This window comes from Bubalus bubalis, chromosome X (genome assembly GCF_019923935.1).
Source record: "Bubalus bubalis isolate 160015118507 breed Murrah chromosome X, NDDB_SH_1, whole genome shotgun sequence".
Taxonomy (NCBI): domain Eukaryota; kingdom Metazoa; phylum Chordata; class Mammalia; order Artiodactyla; family Bovidae; genus Bubalus; species Bubalus bubalis.
The window spans coordinates 83214972-83233003 of record NC_059181.1 but is presented as its reverse complement, the minus strand read 5'-3'; the positions used below and the strand labels follow the sequence as shown (position 1 = coordinate 83233003).

Below are 18032 nucleotides of genomic sequence, written 5' to 3'. Positions count from 1 at the left end.
CTTGGCTGAACATTGCCTTGCCTGGGGAGATTTAAAAAATACTGATACTGTTACTTGGGCCCATTTCCAGGGATTCTGATATGATTGATATGCGGCCAGGCCTGAGCACCGGGACTTCCAAAAGTTCTCCAAGTGTTTCTAAGGGGCAGCCAGGACTGAAACCCCCTGAACCAGATGAGGTCTAGGCCTTCTCCCATCTCTGACATTCTGAGTCTGAATGTTATTTGCATTTTTTTTTTTGGATGAGGATACTGAGGCACAGAAAGGTTAAATGACTGCCAATAGTTAAAAATTAAGTCAGTTCTAAGATGGGAGATAGAACTTACATATTTCTACTTCAAAGCTTAGACCTCTATTTCAGGATGGCTTCAGTTTCCCTAATGTCCAAACATATATGATCCTTCAATTAACCCTTCTACCCTTATGTATAAAAATCCAGCATTTCAGAAATATCACCCTTGGGCCATTTGGCTTCCTCTGTTGAGTTCACTATGAAAGTGAAAGTTGTGTCTGACTCTTTGCAGCCTCATGGAATAGTCCATGGAATTCTCCAGGCCAGAATACTGGAGTGGGTAGCCTTTCCCTTCTCCAGGGGATCTTCCCAACCCAGGGACCAAACCCAGGTCTCCCACATTGCAGGCAGATTCTTTACCAGCTGAGCCACCAAGGAAGCCCAAGAATACTGGAGTGGGTAGCCTATGCTTTCTCCAGTGGAGCTTCCCGACCCAGGAATCTAACTGGAGTCTCCTGCAGTGCAGGTAGATTCTTTACCAGTTGAACTACCAGGGAAGTCAGCTGAGTTCACTATGCCCTCTTCTCTATTAGAAGGCCTTCCCAAATTTCTTCCACCTGTCCCTCATCTAAGTGTGCATGCATTCCTTTAGTACTGGCTCAGTTGATAAAGAGTCTGCCTGCAATGCAGGAAACCCAGGTTCGAACCCTGGGTTGGGAAGAGCCCCTGGAGAAGGAAATGGCAACCCACTCCATTATTCTTGCCAGGGAAATCCCACGGACAGAGGAGCCTGGCATGCTACAGGCCACAGGGTTGCAAGAGTCAGACATGACTGAGTGACCAAACCTACCTACCTACTCACTAAGTCATTCTCTACTCTCTCATTCATTCAACAAATATATTAAGCGTGTACCATGGTCAAGATATTGTTCTAGGTCCTGAGGATATATCTGTGAACAAGTCAAAGCCGTGCTCTCAACAAGTGTTTGTGTTTTATTCTACAGGATTTAAAGCTTTATTCTCAGTATGGAGCATGTCTTCCTAACGAGATTGTATCTTATTGGTTCTGTTTCTCTGAAGACTCCTGGCTAACACAGACCATACAATAAATATATTGGGCTTTATGATCCCAACCAGTCTCCACCATATATTTTTCTTCTTTTTAATTTTTAAACCTATAGTTTGCAGACGCTTGACCTATTGTAAGTAATGGAAAATCACGTTCTCCTTTGTTTTCCAAAGGAAAGTTTCTTAGAGACAGCAAGCATTGATCAACTTCACTTCTTTCTAATTCTATTTCACTCTGATTACTTTTGTTTTGTATCCCCACCAGTTCTGCCTTTTGTGTGAAGATTCCCAGGGTCTGTATCTTTGCATTTATGCTGTATGTGTTAACATATACAAACCCAGCTACCCCACACAATTCTGTTCTATTTCAGGTCAGGGCTTGACAAGGGCAAGGGCAGTATGGAGTTGATGCTGTCATCCTTGAAAGCCACAGTCAGCTCGGGGGATGGAAACATATTGATTTAAACAGAATTTTTGCTTTACAAGAAGGGAGGGAGAGAGATTGCTCAATCTGAACTCAAGGTCTCAGCAAGGTCCCTGTGGAGTAGCCAAACTCCATACCACTCAGTGAACTGAACCAGAGCCAGGACTATTAAGCCAAGTGGGGCTAGGAGTTTTTAGCCTGCTCAGTAACAACTATTTATTTCCTCTACAGTGTCAGTCCAAGCCTAGTCCCAGTTGGAGGAAAATCCAAAAGCAAGGGTGGCTATGTAAAGTATACCCCATGGGTGGGGGACCCCTCCAAGTTCTCATCTTCTATATCAGTTCTACCCAGTTCCAGCCACCATCAGTTTTCAGGTGGGGCTCATTAATAAACACTTCAGCAGCCCATGTGACAGCAGTGGTAGCATTGTGAACCCCATTCCAGGCTGTTGCTATGGATGATTACGGTTGGGGTTGAAAAAGAAGTATCTATATCGATTACCACTAAAAACAGACATGGATTAAAGCCAGCCCCAAGCCTGCTTTCTCCAGATGAGCTGCAATAATCTATCTCATTGTTAATCAACTTCCACACCCCCTTTCACTCAGCTGCCTTCTGCAGTGCTGCAGGCTAAATGACAGAAGCAGTTCCAGCCTGAAAATGAACGATGCCATTCATCAATCCCAGAAGTCTCTCTGTAAAGATGCTGAAGAAGCAGATTCCTATTCCCAACACTTATCCACCAGGCCAGAGAAAATGCTGACTAAGGACGACATTTTATCATGCTTTGTAACAGTGGGTAAAATATGTTAGAACTGAACTTGGAGAAGAGTTCTGCTTGGTACTTAGTTATTCACTGGGAGGTCTAAGAAGCTACTGCTCTTTAGTCACTGCTTAGCTCACGTGAGCTCACAGTGCCAGCCTAGAAAACAGCCCATTGTATCTAGGGCTGATTATCCATTAGGTGGGCTTCCCTGGTGGCTCAGTGATAAAGAATCACCTGCCAATGCAGGAGATGTGGGTTTGATCCCTGGGTCGGGAAGATCCCCTGTAGAAGGAAACGGCAAACCGCTTCAGTAATCTCGCCTGGGAAATCCTATGGACAGAGAAGCCTGGTGGGCTATAGTCCAGGGCTCACAAAAGAGTCGGATATGATTTAGCAAATAAAGTGAAGTCGCTCAGTCGTGTCTGACTTTTTGCGACCCCGTGGACTGTAGCCCGCCAGGCTTCTCTGTCCATGGGATTCTCCAGGCAAGAATACTGGAATGGATTGCCATTTCCTTCTCCAGGGGATCTTCCCGACCCAGGGATCGAACCCAGGTCTCCTGCATTGCAGGCAGACGCTTTAACCTCTGAGCCACCAGGGAAGCCCTAGCAAATAAATAACAACAACAATTCATTAGGTACACTAGGCACAGTGCCCAGGACGCACCATATGTTTATGAACCCCTGTTTCCCTGGTGGCTCTGTGATAAAGGAATCTGCCTGCAATGCAGGAGCCACAGGAGTTGTGGGTTTGATCCTGGGGTCAGGAAGATCCCCTGGAGGAGAAAATGGCTACCCACTCCAGTATTCTTGCTTGGAGAATCCCATGGACAGAGAAGCCTGGCAGGCTATAGTCCATAGGCTCACAAAGAGTTAGACACAACTGAAGTGACTTAGCACACATGCACGAGCATTATTTAATTTCTTTTAAAATCAGAAAAAAATTTAGATTATACAAAATATTTAAACATATAATATTAATATATTCATACCAATGTAGTGGCAATTATTTTTTAAGTGGAGAAAGGGGTCCAGTGAGACAAAAGTTGCCTAGGGCCCACCAGTCATCATGCATCTGTAAGTTTATCAACTAGTACTGGAGATCTGAAACCTAAAGGGTAGGATGGCCCACTGGAGAACCCACACTTCTCTTAATCAGAGGAGTCCCTGGGAAAGCACAAACATCAATTCGCAGCAGGCGACAAGCCAAACACTTGAAACTTCAAGCAAGGCAAGGCCCCATCCTCTTTGCAAACAGCAAGAGGAAGTTCACCTATCAACTGCCATATTAAATAAACTGTGGAGGCAAAGACTGCCAGAGGGAAGCTTTTTATCAAGGCTGTAATGTCTCTGGTGAGTAAGACCAGAAATGTCCTGACATATAAATATTTATATACGACTTCATCAGATGAGACAGCCCATACTTAAAAGAAACAGGGCACAGGCACGCATATGCAGACATAAAGAGACTTCAGGAGGTACTGGTCTCTGGCCCCAAACCTCTTTGAAGGGATATTATCATGCGGGGCAAGCTGTTCAGACCCCTAGGGTCTGCCAAATTGTTGCCAGTTGGAGAAGCCCAGACTTGGTGCAATAGGAAGTATGCAGCCTACATAAATGGCAAGCACCACTTATGGCAGTTAAGTCTCATTAGTGAACCTGTCTCTGATTCCTTACTCTGCAGCATGGGCTAGTGGAAGGGGTACTGCTTTATACAGGACTAAATCTACTGTGAAGGTTCTAAACCTGGCAATGGAATTGACTTTGCTGACTCTTTATCACTCTTGTTAGCGAAGCTGAACTTGAATTCCTATGACCAAAAGATTCTCCTAATCTCTTACAACTCTGGGGGACTCTTGAAACATCTAGACAGATCTCCCTTTTGGTCAATTTCTTCTTTTCCCTCTCAAGTCTATATTAGAGATAAGCGTGCTCAAGCCCTACACTGAACATGGGTAAAAAGGTGTTGCCTTCGTGGTGATTGTTGATACTCTGTCTACAAAGGCTCCCATGCTCCAGTTTATCACCCCTGTCAAAATGTAATGGTGCCTGTTTTCTCTCCATTTAATTACTCCTTTGGGCCTTGAAGTTCTGTTTTTTTTTTTTTTTTTTCCTTTTTAAGCTTCTCTAATTAAAATGCAAATAAATACCCAAGGCAGAGGCCCGTGATTCCCAAAGTGCATTCTACCATATGGTCATAGTTTTTTTATTTTTATTTTTTAATAATAAGTTTGGTGTTCAAACAAGTTTGGGGAACACTGGTCTAAACAAAATCAAGCAGGTTTCTCTATAGAGGGGTTATTGGAGTCTTTTTTCGATACGGGAATATACTGTGCATTGTTACTAAACTTATTTGATCAAAGAACTTCTGATCAGACTCAGTTCAGTTCAGTCGCTCAGTGGTGTCCGACTCTTTGAGACCTCATGAATCACAGCACGCCAGGCCTCCTTGTCCTAGGATTACATATAACACAATTTGGGAAATATTCTCTAAACTGATAGGAGATAACATTATAGTAAGGAATGATTTCCTTACCAACTGAATCTGTGAGCTGAGATGGAGGCTCTGAAAAAGGTCTAACTTATCTGGGGATACAGCTTAAAGTTATAAGGCAGGGCAGGGCACAATAGATAAACGGCTAGCTCTGCATATTAAAATGCACACATGACATAAGTTATATCAGAAGGGCATTTTGGTAACGACATATAACACAGGAGCTGACAGAGAGGAAAGCCCTGGGAAAATGAAACATTGGACAAGCAAGTTATGATAGATCTGGAGCATGGGAACTGCCAAAAAGCATCAGATCCCATAGCCTGACCCACTCATGACTCCGTCTGCCTACATACCTCTGAGGACCTTCCTGAGCCAGACTCTGCCCTCTGATCAATTGGAAAATTTTGCCTCCTATTTCCAGCCATAATGACTGTTTGAATGACCTGAATTTGACTGGTTTAATAACCTAAATTGTCATTTGAAATAGACATTTTCTGTCATATTTGACACAGGTGCACACTCCTATTTCAAAACTATTCTCTTAGCCTCTCTGGACACATCATCTAGTTATCCACAGACCTCTTTATCAATTCCTTGGCTCCTCCTCCTACTCATCCCCTTAATGCAAATATCCCCCCATGGTCTTTTCCTGGAACAACTTCTCTACTTGCCTGATTTTAACCACTGTTGTTTGCAGATTATTCCCAAATCTACTTATCTCCAGCCCAGACCTCTCTCCAGATGCCAGACCCATATATACCACTATATTCTGGAGATTCCACTCAGATATAGCAAGGCATCCCAAATTCAGTACATCTAAGCTCTGTTTCTTGCCCTGGATTTCCGTAATCTAGTGAATGGCTCTGCAATCTACCCATAAACCTCAGAGTCACATGAATCCTCCTCCTTCCTCACCTATGACAGGCAAAATTATAAGAATGATCCTTGCCCTTGTATAATCTCCTCCCCTTGAATATGGAAGGAACATGGGAACATGTTATTTTTATGATTATGTTATGTTATATGGCACCAAGGGACTTTTCAGATATAATTAGGGTTAATAATCAGTTGATTTGGGTTTCATCAAGGGGGAGATTACACAGGTAGCAACAATCTAATCACGTGAGCCCTTCAAAAGCAAGAGTTTACTCTGACTGCTGGCAGAAGGGGAAATTAGAGAGATGCTAAGCCTGAGAAGGATTTGATGTAACTGTGTTGGCTTGAAGATGGAGACAGACATGTGGGAAGGATGTTGGTAGCCTCCAGAAGCTGAAAATGGCTCCCAGCTGACAATCAGCAAGGAAGTGAGGACCTCAGACCTACAGTTCCAAGGAACTGAATTCTGCCAAAAATCTGGATGAGCTTGGACCTATGTTCATCCTCATGTGTGCTGAATCGCTTCAGTCATGTCCGACTCTTTGTGACCCCATGGACTGTAGCCCACCAGGCTCCTCTGTCCATGGGATTCTCCAGGCAAGAATACTGGAGTGGGTTGCCACTTCCTTCTCCAGGGGATCTTCCTGACTCAGGGATCGAACTTGTGTCTCCTGTGGTTCCTGCAGTGCAGGCAGATTATTTACCACTGAACCACCAAGGAAGCCCAGATTCATACTCAGAGCCTCCTAGTAAGAGCCTTGCCCATATGACACTGTGACTTTAGTTTTGCATGATCCTAAACAGAGAACCCAGTCAAGGCTGCTTTAGCTCTGATCTATAGAACTGTGAAATAATAAGTGGCTGGTGCTCTAAACTGCTACATTTGTAGTAATTTAGGTGGCTCAGTAGAGAATGTGCCTGCCAGAGCAGGAGACGTAGGAGATGTGGGTTTTATTCCTGGGTTGGGAAGATCCCCTGGAGGAGGAAATGGCAATCCACTTCAGTATTCCTGCTTGGGAAATTCTACTGACAGAGGAGCCTGTGGGCTACAGTCCATAGGGCTGCAAAAGTCAGACACAACTTAGCGACTAAATAACAACAATGTCCAATACCACTGCCTGGGCTTAGATCCTTCTATTTTCTTTCCTATACTACCACACAATCTTCTACTTGGTCTCCCTACTGGTTTTGTCTTCCTCAAATCCAGAACGAGAGAGTGACTAACCCAAACTACAAATCTGATCACACTGTTCCTTTGCTTAAAATCCTTTAGTGGTTTCTTTCTCTACAGGATAATATCCAAGCTCTGTAATGTAGTTTTTATAAGGTTATTCCTGAATCTTTCCCTTGACTTCTTCTCAGATTCATCTTCTGCCATGTTTGCCTTGCACTATTTCCTGTAACACAGTTTATCAGTCATAGCCCTCCTGCCATTTTGGGTCAGATAATTCTCTGCTGTGGGGAATTGTTCTGTGCATGGTAGGATGTTAAGCAGCATCCCTGGCCTCTTCCAACTAGATTTCAGTAGCATCTCACCCTCATTTGTGACAGCCAACAATGTCTCTGAAAGTGAAAATGAAAGTGTTAGTTGCTCAGTTATGTCTGACTCTTTGTGACCCCATGGACTGTAGCCCACCAGGCTCCTCTGTCCATGGGATTCTCCAAGCAAGAATACTGGAGTAGGTTGTCATTTCCTCCTCCAGGGGATCTTCCCAACCCAGGGATCAAAACCACATCTCCTGTGTCTCCTGCATTGCAGGCAGATTCTTTACTATTTGAGCCACAAAGGAAGCCCTCAGTTCAGTTCAGTTCAGTTCAGTCGCTCAGTCGTCTCTGACTCTTTGCGACCCCATGAATTGCAGCACTCCAGGCCTCCCTGTCCATCACCAACTCCCGGAGTTCACTCAAACTCACGTCCATCGAGTCAGTGATGCCATCCAGCCATCTCATCCTCTGTCGTCCCCTTCTCCTCCTGCCCCCAATCCCTCCCAGCATCAGAGTCTTTTCCAATGAGTCAACTCTTCACGTGAGGTGGCCAAAGTACTGGAGTTTCAGCTTTAGCATCATTCCTTCCAAAGAATACCCAGGCTGATCTCCTTTAAAATGGACTAGTTGGATCTCCTTGCAATCCAAGGGACTCTCAAGAGTCTTCTCCAACACCACAGTTCAAAAGGAAGCCCTAGATAATGCCAAATGCCCCCTTAGGGGCAAAACTGCTTCAGATAAAGACCACTGAGCTAATAATGTATACAGGATTGTGGTGGCTCTCTACACCCAAACTTCTTTTTTTCCCCCTTAAGAGCTAATATCATAAGACCTGGAGAGGGTAGAATCTGTGATATCAAAAATAAAAGTATTCTAAATCTAGGAAAAATAGATGGACTGGGGTTCTGGAGATCCCTTTTGGTATACTTTTTTTAAAGAAGCTTTGGTGGTTAGGGAAGAGCCTGTAATTATTTGTAGTAGAAGTTCCCTCTTTTTAGAAAGATTCCTTGATGCTCGAGAGTTAGAAAGGTCAAGGTGGGACTAAGATAAAAAGAAGAGGGAAATGACTTCTTTGTATTTGCTCTAGCTTTAAGAAAATTTGTTAAAGGGACACTCATATTTCCTTCTAGTGTTCCCTTAGGCAAGAACTCTTGGCCAAATCTCTATACAGAAAAAAAAAAAGACTGTCAAGTTTTTTATTTGGAGTAGTCTTTTGGGTACATGCTTTAGGAACATGAATTTGGTGGTTAGGCAAAAGGAAAAACCCCAGCACCCAAGAATTCTATTACTAAATATATCTTCAAGAGAAATAAAAATATATGGCCACTCAAAAACTTAAACACATATGCTCATAGCAACATTAGTAATAATAGTCAAAAGATGGAAACAGCTCAAATGTCCATCAACCAATGAATGGGTACATAAAATGTGGTATAATCATATAATGGAATATGATCCATCCATACAAAGAAATGAAATCCAAATATATACTAGAACATGCTGCTGCTGCTGCTAAGTTGCTTCAGTCGTGTCTGAATAGATGAGCCTAAAACACTATGTTAAGTGAACAGAACCAGTCACAAAAGACTACATGATTCATCTGCATAAAATGTCCAGAGAAGGCAAATCTATAGACACAGAAAGTAGATTAATGACTGCTTAGGGGTAGGAGAAATAGGAGGTAGGGAGAGGTAGTTAAAAGTTAACACAATTTCTTTTTGAGGTGATGAAAATTGACTATGGTAATGCCTGCAACATGTCTATGAATACACCAAAAAATCATTGAATTGTGTATTTTGAATGGGTGAAATATATGGTATGTGAATTATATCTTAATTAAGCTTTTCCCCAAAAAAGTAATCCAAGCAATTCTTGGCATCTCTCTACTCCCCAGGCCCAATCCTGTGTAACACCACCCTGAAGGGATATGACATGGGATAAGCAAGTTTGGCTGGGTGTGGGATGAGAACACCAAGAGTCTAGAGCATGGGGGGCACTGCCAAGGAACAATAGGTCCTTTTAAGTTCTCTTGAGCCCTCTTATGTTTTTCCTACTTAATGAGGCTTAGCCAACCTCACTGTTATAGCTTTGGATTGAGTTACTGTTTCAGAACATCTATACAAGAGAAACTTCTGTGCTGTTAGTTCATATCCAAAGTTCTTGGAAGAGAAAACTTCACAGAATTTGGCTGCTAACTTTTGAAGTCAAGGTACTTGCCAGATATATGGGTCATTGCTATTTCTAACTCTTGGATTAAACTCACATTAAAAAAAAAAAGTCTGCCTTATCTCTTCAACAAATGGTGCTAGAAATGTTGGATATACATTTACAAAAAAAGAAGGACCAGACAGAAAGAAAGAGGGTGAGGGAGGGAGGAATGAAGAAAAGAAGGAAGGAAAAAAACTTTGACCCTTAACTCACATGATACACAAAAATTAATAAACTGGATTTCAGCAAAATAAAACAATTCACTCTTGAAAAATCAAGACAGCCATTAAAAAGATGGAAACACATACTACAGACTGGGAGAAAATATTTGGAAATTATACATGCGATACAAGACATATCCAGAATATATAAAAATTCTTATAACTCAATAATAAGGAAATAATTTAATTGTTAAATGGCAAAGATCTAAATAGACATTTTAACAAAGAAGATACACAAATGTTCAATAAGCATGAGAAACTATATTTGATACCATTAGTTATTAGGGATAAGCAAATAAAAAAAAAACACAATGAGATACCATTTTATATCCACTAGAATGACTCATAAAAAGATAGACAATAACAAGTGTTGGCAAGATGTGAAGAATCCTCATACATTGCTAGTAGGGATGTAAAATGGTACAGCCATTTTAGAAAATAGTCTGGCAGTTTCTTAAAATTTTAAACATACATACTATGCAACCCATCAATACAATTTCTAGGTGTTTATCCAAGATAAATAAAGACATAAGCCCACATAAAAATCTGAGCATGAATGTTCATAGCAGCTTTATTCATAATAACAAAAGGTTGAAACAAATCAAATTTCCATTCAATAATAAATAAATAAAATGTAGTATATCCTCTTATAATAATATAATATTATTCAGCCATAAAGAGGAATGAAATAGTGTGATGCTACAACATGTTGAACCTTGAAAACATGCTAAGTAAAGAAGTCAGCCACAACAGATCATATGTGGCATGATTTCATTCATATTAAAAGTCCAGAATGAGCAAATCAGTATAGACAGAAAGATAAGTGGTTGCCTGGAGAAAGGGTGGTCAGGGGATTGGACCATGACGTCTAAAGGGTGTAGAGTTTCTTTTCATGATGATAAAAACTGTATAAAATTGATCCTGGTGACGGATGCACAACTGTCTGAGTATACTAAAAGCTATTGGATTGTGCACTCGAATTGGGTGAATTGTATGGTATAAGGTTTATATGCAGGAGACCTGGGTTCCTCTGGGTTGAGAAGATCCCCTAGAGGAGGGCATGGCAACCCACTCCAGTATTCTTGCCTCGAGAATCCCATAGGCAGAGGAGCCTGGCAGGCTATAGGCCATGGGGTTGCAAAGAGTCGGACACAGCTGAGCAACTAAGCACACACAAAGGTTTATATCTCAATAAAGCTATTTTAAAAACTGCATTTGGAGACAATGAATTGTCTTCCACTTTGAGGGAATGGCAATAATTGGAACGATGAAAATAAAGAACTAAAAACAAGAGGCCAGTTACTTCAAAGGTTGTTCATGGAATCAACTCCCTGATAAACTCCCACTTAATGATTCTTCTGATTACTTAAGTAATAGCTCTGATGCTAACCTCTCCCACTGGCAATATTCCTTTTCTGCACTGAAAATAGCACTACTATGTTGAAGACACCTTATTAATGGCACTGTCAAATACTTGCAACAATTAGCAAGCTGGCTTTTATCTCGTTTTGTTTAGTGATTCCTCCACCCTCTGCTTCTCATGTCATCCACATTGTTAAGAAAAGGAAGTCAAATCAAAATTACGTTTGAAAATATTCTCTGGTAATGTCATCACAGACATTGAAAGATCTGAATATAAGAACTGTGTAAACCCCTTTAGGAACCATCGTAGAAAATAACATATCCACCAAGGTGACTACTACATCAGGTAGGAGAGACTAGGAGCATAGAGAGGTGGAGGACTTTGAGAAGAATAGCAGCTTGGTGAAAAATACCTAAACAGAAGCAACACTGTAAGATGACTACTCTGTTAACATGGAGCTAGAAATACTCTGGTAGGTCATGTACTTATCTCAAAAACTGAGGTCCAGAAAAGAGATTTGATTGGCTCCCAAAACATATAACTAGTGGAAAATAGAAGGAAGACTAGAATTCAGGTCTTTGAATCTCAGTTTCAGGCTCTTTCCATCTGCTGAATGTTGGATATTGATAGACTACTCAGTATGAGAGACTGGAATACTGTGTCAAAGTTTTGATTGAAATGACCAAGGCCCAGCTACATCACTGCTCAGAGCCTACAGCATTTCATCAACAATAAAACTCTAAGATGATAAATTAGATCTGATAGAGTGCCTGATGAACTATGGACGGAAGTGCGTGACATTGTACAGGAGACAGGGAGCAACATCATCCACGAGAAAAAGAAATGCAAAAAGGCAAAATGGCTGTCTGAGGAGGCCTTACAAATAGCTGTGAAAAAAAGAGAAGCCAAAAGCAAAGGAGAAAAGGAAAAATATACCCATTTGAATGCAGAGTTCCAAAGAATAGCAAGGAGAGATAAGAAAGCTTTCCTCAATGATCAGTGCAAAGAAATAGAGGAACACAACAGAATGGGAAAGACTAGAGATCTCTTCAAGAAAATCAGAGATACCAAGGGAACATTTCATGCAAAGATGGGCTCAATAAAAGACAGAAATGGTATGGACCTAACAGAAGCAGAAGATATTAAGAAGAGGTGGCAAGAATACACAGAAGAACTGTACAAAAAACATCTTCACAACCCAGATAATCACGATGGTGTGATCACTCACCTAGAGCCAATCATCCTGGTATGTGAAATCAAGTGGGCCTTAGGAAGCATCACTACGAACAAAGCTAGTAGAGGTGATGGAATTCCAGTTGAGCTATTTCAAATCCTGAAAGATGATGCTGTGAAAGTGCTGCACTCACTATGCCAGCAAATTTGAAAAACCTCAGCAGTGGCCACAAGACTAGAGAAGGTCAGTTTTCATTCCAATCCCAAAGAAAGGCAATGCCAAAGAATGCTCAAACTACCACACAATGGCACTCATCTCACACGCTAGTAAAGTAATGCTCAAAATTCTCCAAGCCAGGCTTCAGCAATACGTGAACCGTGAACTTCCTGATGTTCAAGCTAGTTTTAGAAGAGGCAGAGGAACCAGAGATCAAATTGCCAACATCTGCTGGATCATCAAAAAAGCAAGAGAGTTCCAGAAAAACATCTATTTCTGCTTTATTGACTATGCCAAAGCCTTTGACTGTGTGGATCACAATAAACTGTGGAAAATTCTGAAAGAGATGGGAATACCAGACTACCTGACTGGCCTCTTGAGAAATCTGTATGCAGGTCAAGAAGCAACAGTTAGAACTGGACATGGAACAACAGAAAAGGAGTTTCCAAACAGGAAAAGGAGTATGTCAAGGCTATATATTGTCACCCTGCTTATTTAACTTATATGCAGAGTACATCATGAGAAATGCTGGGCTGGAGGAAGCACAAGCTGGAATCAAGACTGCCAGGAGAAATATCAATAACCTCATATATGCAGATGACACCACCCTTATGGCAGAAAGTGAAGAAGAACTAAAGAGCCTCTTGATGAAAGTTAAAGAGGAGAGTGAAAAAGTTGGCTTAAAGCTCAATATTCAGAAAAGAAAAATCATGGCATCCTGTCTCATCATTTCATGGCAAATAGATGGAGAAACAGTGGAAACAGTGTCAGCCTTTATTTTGGGGGGCTCCAAAATCACTGCAGATGGTGACTGCAGCCAAGAAATTAAAAGATGCTTACTCCTTGGAAGGAAATTATAACCAACCTAGACAGCATATTAAAAAGCAGAGACATTACTTTGTCAACAAATGTCCATCTTAGTCAAGGCTATGGTTTTTCCAGTGGTCATGTATGGATGTGAGAGTTGGACTATAAAGAAAGCTGAGCACTGAAGAATTAATGCTTTTGAAGTGTGGTGTTGGAGAAGACTCTTGAGAGTCCCTTGGATTGCAAGGAGATCCAACCAGTCCATCCTAAAGGAAATCAGTCCTGAATGTTCATTGGTAGGACTGATGCTGAAGCAGAAACTCCAATACTTTGGCCACCTGAGGTGAAGAGCTGACTCATTTGAAAAGACCCTGATGCTAGGAAAGATTGAAGGCAAGAGGAGAAGGGGACAACAAAGATGAGATGGTTGGATGGCATCACTGATTCAATGGACATGAGTTTGGGTAATCTCCAGGAGTTGGTGATGGACAGGGAGTCCTGGCATGCTGCAGTCCATGGGGTCGCAAAGAATTGGACACGACTGAGTGACTGAACTGAACTGAAGATGATAAATTGCTGAAGAAATAACCAATCACCAGACTATACTTGGTCCTTTCTTTCCAGAATATCAGTATATTTGATGTTGGGCCACTTCCATCATTAGATCTCTTTTTTGAGAGGAAAGGGGGCTATACCAAGTCGTTTGTGGTATCTTAGTCCCTTGGCCAGGGATTGAACCTGGGCCCCGGCATTGAAAGTGCCAAGTCCTAACCACTGGACTGCCAAGGAATCCCCTTAAGCCTGCTTTAAAAGTACAAAATCTACCTTTGTATGAGACAGCTTGAAGTCTATACTACATATGGCAAAGTAGTTTGCAAACCATCTCTTTTCAAAGGGCCCAGCCTGGCTCCACTTCTCTGCTCTTTTCTATTTCATGCTCAAGCCAATCCTCTCAAAACCTGTCTCCAGGAATCCAATTTGTGGAAGGTTGAGGAGAGGGAACTTTAGGTAATACAAACATTACTCTTCCAGCCTTGGTTTTGTTCAGTGAAGGTCAATGATAAATGACCTCCCTTTGGGGGCGTAATTTATGTCCATGTGGCCTTTTCTATTGAGCCCAATGTTGATTGACAGGACATAGCACTAGGAGGAGAGAGAGGTTGGCTATGGGAGACCTGAAGGCCAAGGAGTATAACTAAGACCAGATGTGGCTGGAGGGGGCTGAGATGCGGGGGAGAGGGGGGAGCATGGAGAAGAAATGCCTACACAAGCAAAATAAAGATATATCCACCTTGGGAAATGCGCTCAACATTTCCAAGGTTAAATCCAACTAGTCTTCCTGTGTTGCCTGCAATTACCTTTGTGCTTCCAGCACCCAGTTATTTAGCATAGCAAGATGGAAGGAGAAAGTCTTTCCTGGAATACTTAACAGCAGTTCAAATACCCTTTGTGCTCTCATTTTCCTATTCTGCCATCTTATTATTCAAAACATTTCTTAAAATTCCTGTTCTAGCTTCCAAGGCTCTGGGTAATCTGGGAATCATTTAAACCTATTTTCTGTTATTCTGAAACCTAAAATTCCTGGTTCAAGTAGTTGGTACTAGAAAGATATAGACAGAAACAGAAAATAAATTCATCTAATTTTAAAAATTGGCCTAACAAAGCTAATACAAATACTAAAGGCCATACTTATCCCTTAGGCAGGCATGTTGAAGCCATAGGGAATCTGTGACTGTATAGAACCTGGACACGGACAAAACTGAGACTAGAGATCCCAGTAAGTATAACATGAAAATGGATGGCGTGAGAAACAGCTGCAGCTAAAAGTCTATTATTAAAGCTCTGAATCTCTAACAGAATCACCATGCCCTGTGCTTAATGGAAATGACTTCAAGGCTAGACCATGTATCTACTGAGCCACTACTACCAAATGAACCAGAAATTTAGGTTCTAGTTTTTGTGTGTCAATGACATTTAACCATAAAGGGTCAACATGTGGCTTGATTATAGAAATTAATAGTTGTATAATTTAATACATGAACCGTGAACTTCCAGATGTTCAAGCTGGTTTTAGAAAAGGCAGAGGAACCAGAGATCAAATTGCCAACATCTGTTGGATCATTGAAAAAGCAAGGGAGTTCCAGAAAAAAACATCTATTTCTGCTTTATTGAATATGCCAAAGCCTTTGACTGTGCAGATCACGATAAACTGTGGAAAATTCTGAAAGAGATGGGAATAACAGACCACTTGTCCTGCCTCTTGAGAAACCTACCTGCAGGTCAGGAAGCAACAGTTAGAACTGGACATAGAACAACAGACTGGTTCCAAGTAGGAAAAGGAGTACATCAAGGCTGTATATTGTCACCCTGCTTATTTAACTTATATGCAGAGTACATCATGAGAAACACTGGGCTGGAGGAAGCACAAGCTGGAATCAAGATTGCTGGGAGAAATATCAATAACCTCATATATGCAGATGGCACCACCCTTATGGCAGAAAGTGAAGAACTAAAGAGCCTCTTGATGAAAGTGAAAGAGGAGAGTGAAAAATCTGGCTTAAAGCTCAACATTCAGAAAACTAAGATCATGGCATCTGGTCCCATCACTTCATGGGAAATAGATGGGGAAACAGTGTCAGACTTTATTTTTTGGGGCTCCAAAATCACTGCAGATGGTGATTGCAGCCATGAAATTAAAAGACATTTACTCCTTGGAAGGAAAGTTATGACCAACATAGACAGCATATTCAAAAGCAGAGACATTACTTTGCCAACAAAGGTCTGTCTAGTCAAGGCTATGGTTTTTCCAGTGGTCATGTATGGATGTGAGAGTTGAACTATAAAGAAAGCTGAGCACCAAAGAATTGATGCTTTTGAACTGTGGTGTTGGAGAAGACTCTTGGGAGTCCTTTGGACTGCAAAGAGATCCAACCAGTCCATTTTGAAGATCAGCCCTGGGATTTCTTTGGAAGGAATGATGCTAAAGCTGAAACTCCAGTACTTTGGCCACCTCATGTGAAGAGTTGACTCATTGGAAAAGAGTCTGATGCTGGGAGGGATTGGGGGCAGGAGGAGAATGGGACAACAGAGGATGAGATGGTTGGATGTCATCACCAACTCGATGGACATGGGTTTGGGTAAACTCTGGGGGTTGGTGATGGACAGGGAGGCCTGGCATGCTGCAGTTCATAGGGTCGCAAAGAGCTGGACATGACTGAGCAACTAAACTGAACTGAACTGAATTTTGTCAACACACTGCAACCACTCCAGGAATCAAAAGAACAACCTCACCTGAGAGTGAACTAATATGTATCATCATCCATCCCTTCATCATGTTTTACCTGAGGTGAAGTGAAGTACAGTGAAAGCTGCTCAGTCATGTCCAACTCTTTGTGACCCCATGAACTCTAACCTCCCAGGCTCCTCTGTCCATGGAATTCTCTAGGCCAGAATACTGGGGTGGGTAGACATTCCCTTCTCCATGGGATCTTCCCAACAGAGGGACCAAACCCAGGTCTCCTGCATTTCAGGTGGATTCTTTACTGTCTGAGCCACCAGGGAAGCCTTGACTGCCTAGAAATCCATTATAGCCCCTGGGAGTAGCCAGGGCCCTACCAACTACTCCTTATTCCATTAGCAATTTCTTATTAAAGTGAGGAATAGGGACCTCATCCTATTAGTGATGGTTAGCTTCCCCATCCGAGCTTCCCTGGTGGCTGAGACAGTAAAGAATCCGCCTGCAATGCAGAAGGCCTGGGTTCGATCCCTGGGTCAGGAAGATCCCCTGGAGAAGGAAATGGTTATCCACTCCGGTATTTTTGCCTGGAGAATTCCATGGACAGAGAAGCCTAGCAGGCTACAGTCCATGGGGTCACAAAGAATCAGACACAACTAAGCGACTAACACCTGGACTTTTTTCACTTCAGCTTCGCTGTCTACACAGACCACAAATATCTCAAAGGAAACTGGTCTTCTACATCAGCAAAACATAAGCCCTAAAAAGATCAAAGGCTCCAAAAGCACGTCCAAACAAAATAAAAACAGAAAAAGAGGTGAGAGTCATATTCAGATTGCTTGTCAATCATCAGAGCCAGTCAAATGGTACACATGAGAACAGAAGCAACAATGCTATGCTATGCTATGCTAAGTCACTTCAGTCGTGTCCGACTCTGTGTGACCCCATAGACGGTAGCCTACCAGGGTCCCCCATCCCTGGGATTCTCCAGCCAAGAACACTGGAGTGGGTTGCCATTTCCTTCTCCAATGCATGAAAGTGAAAAGTGAAAGTGAAGTCGCTTAGTCGAGTCCGACTCTGTGCGACCCCATGGACTGCAGCCTACCAGGCTCCTCCATCCATGGGATTTTCCAGGCAAGAGTACTGGAGTGGGGTGCCATTGCCTTCTCCGGAAGCAACAATAAATCAGGTATAATCAACTGGGCTGTTTTATCTGGTGATTATTTAAACAAAGGGGCTGAAAACTACTTGATTTGGTCCATTTGGGATCCAGTTAGAGCAAGACTGAAACCAAGTGATGGTCCTGACTTCATGATAAAAATGTTCCATCACAAATAGCCTGGACTGTCTTCATCATTTCTGCCTGGTGCCACTTTTAGCCAAAGACAGGCATGGAATCTCAGCCAAGCAAGTCCAAGTCATTGCAACACGTGTGCCTTCAGCATGCACAGAGGAAGATCA

At 42.1% G+C, this 18032-nt stretch overlaps 1 protein-coding gene and 1 non-coding gene across 4 annotated transcripts in view; both read right to left on the bottom strand.

Moving 5' to 3' along the window:
• DCX (doublecortin) overlaps positions 1-18032 on the bottom strand; it is a 124627-nt gene that overhangs the window by 90935 nt on the left and 15660 nt on the right. The window lies entirely within an intron of this gene.
• On the bottom strand, positions 14054-14125 carry TRNAE-UUC. The gene has a single exon. It is a non-coding gene; the product is annotated as a tRNA-Glu (tRNA).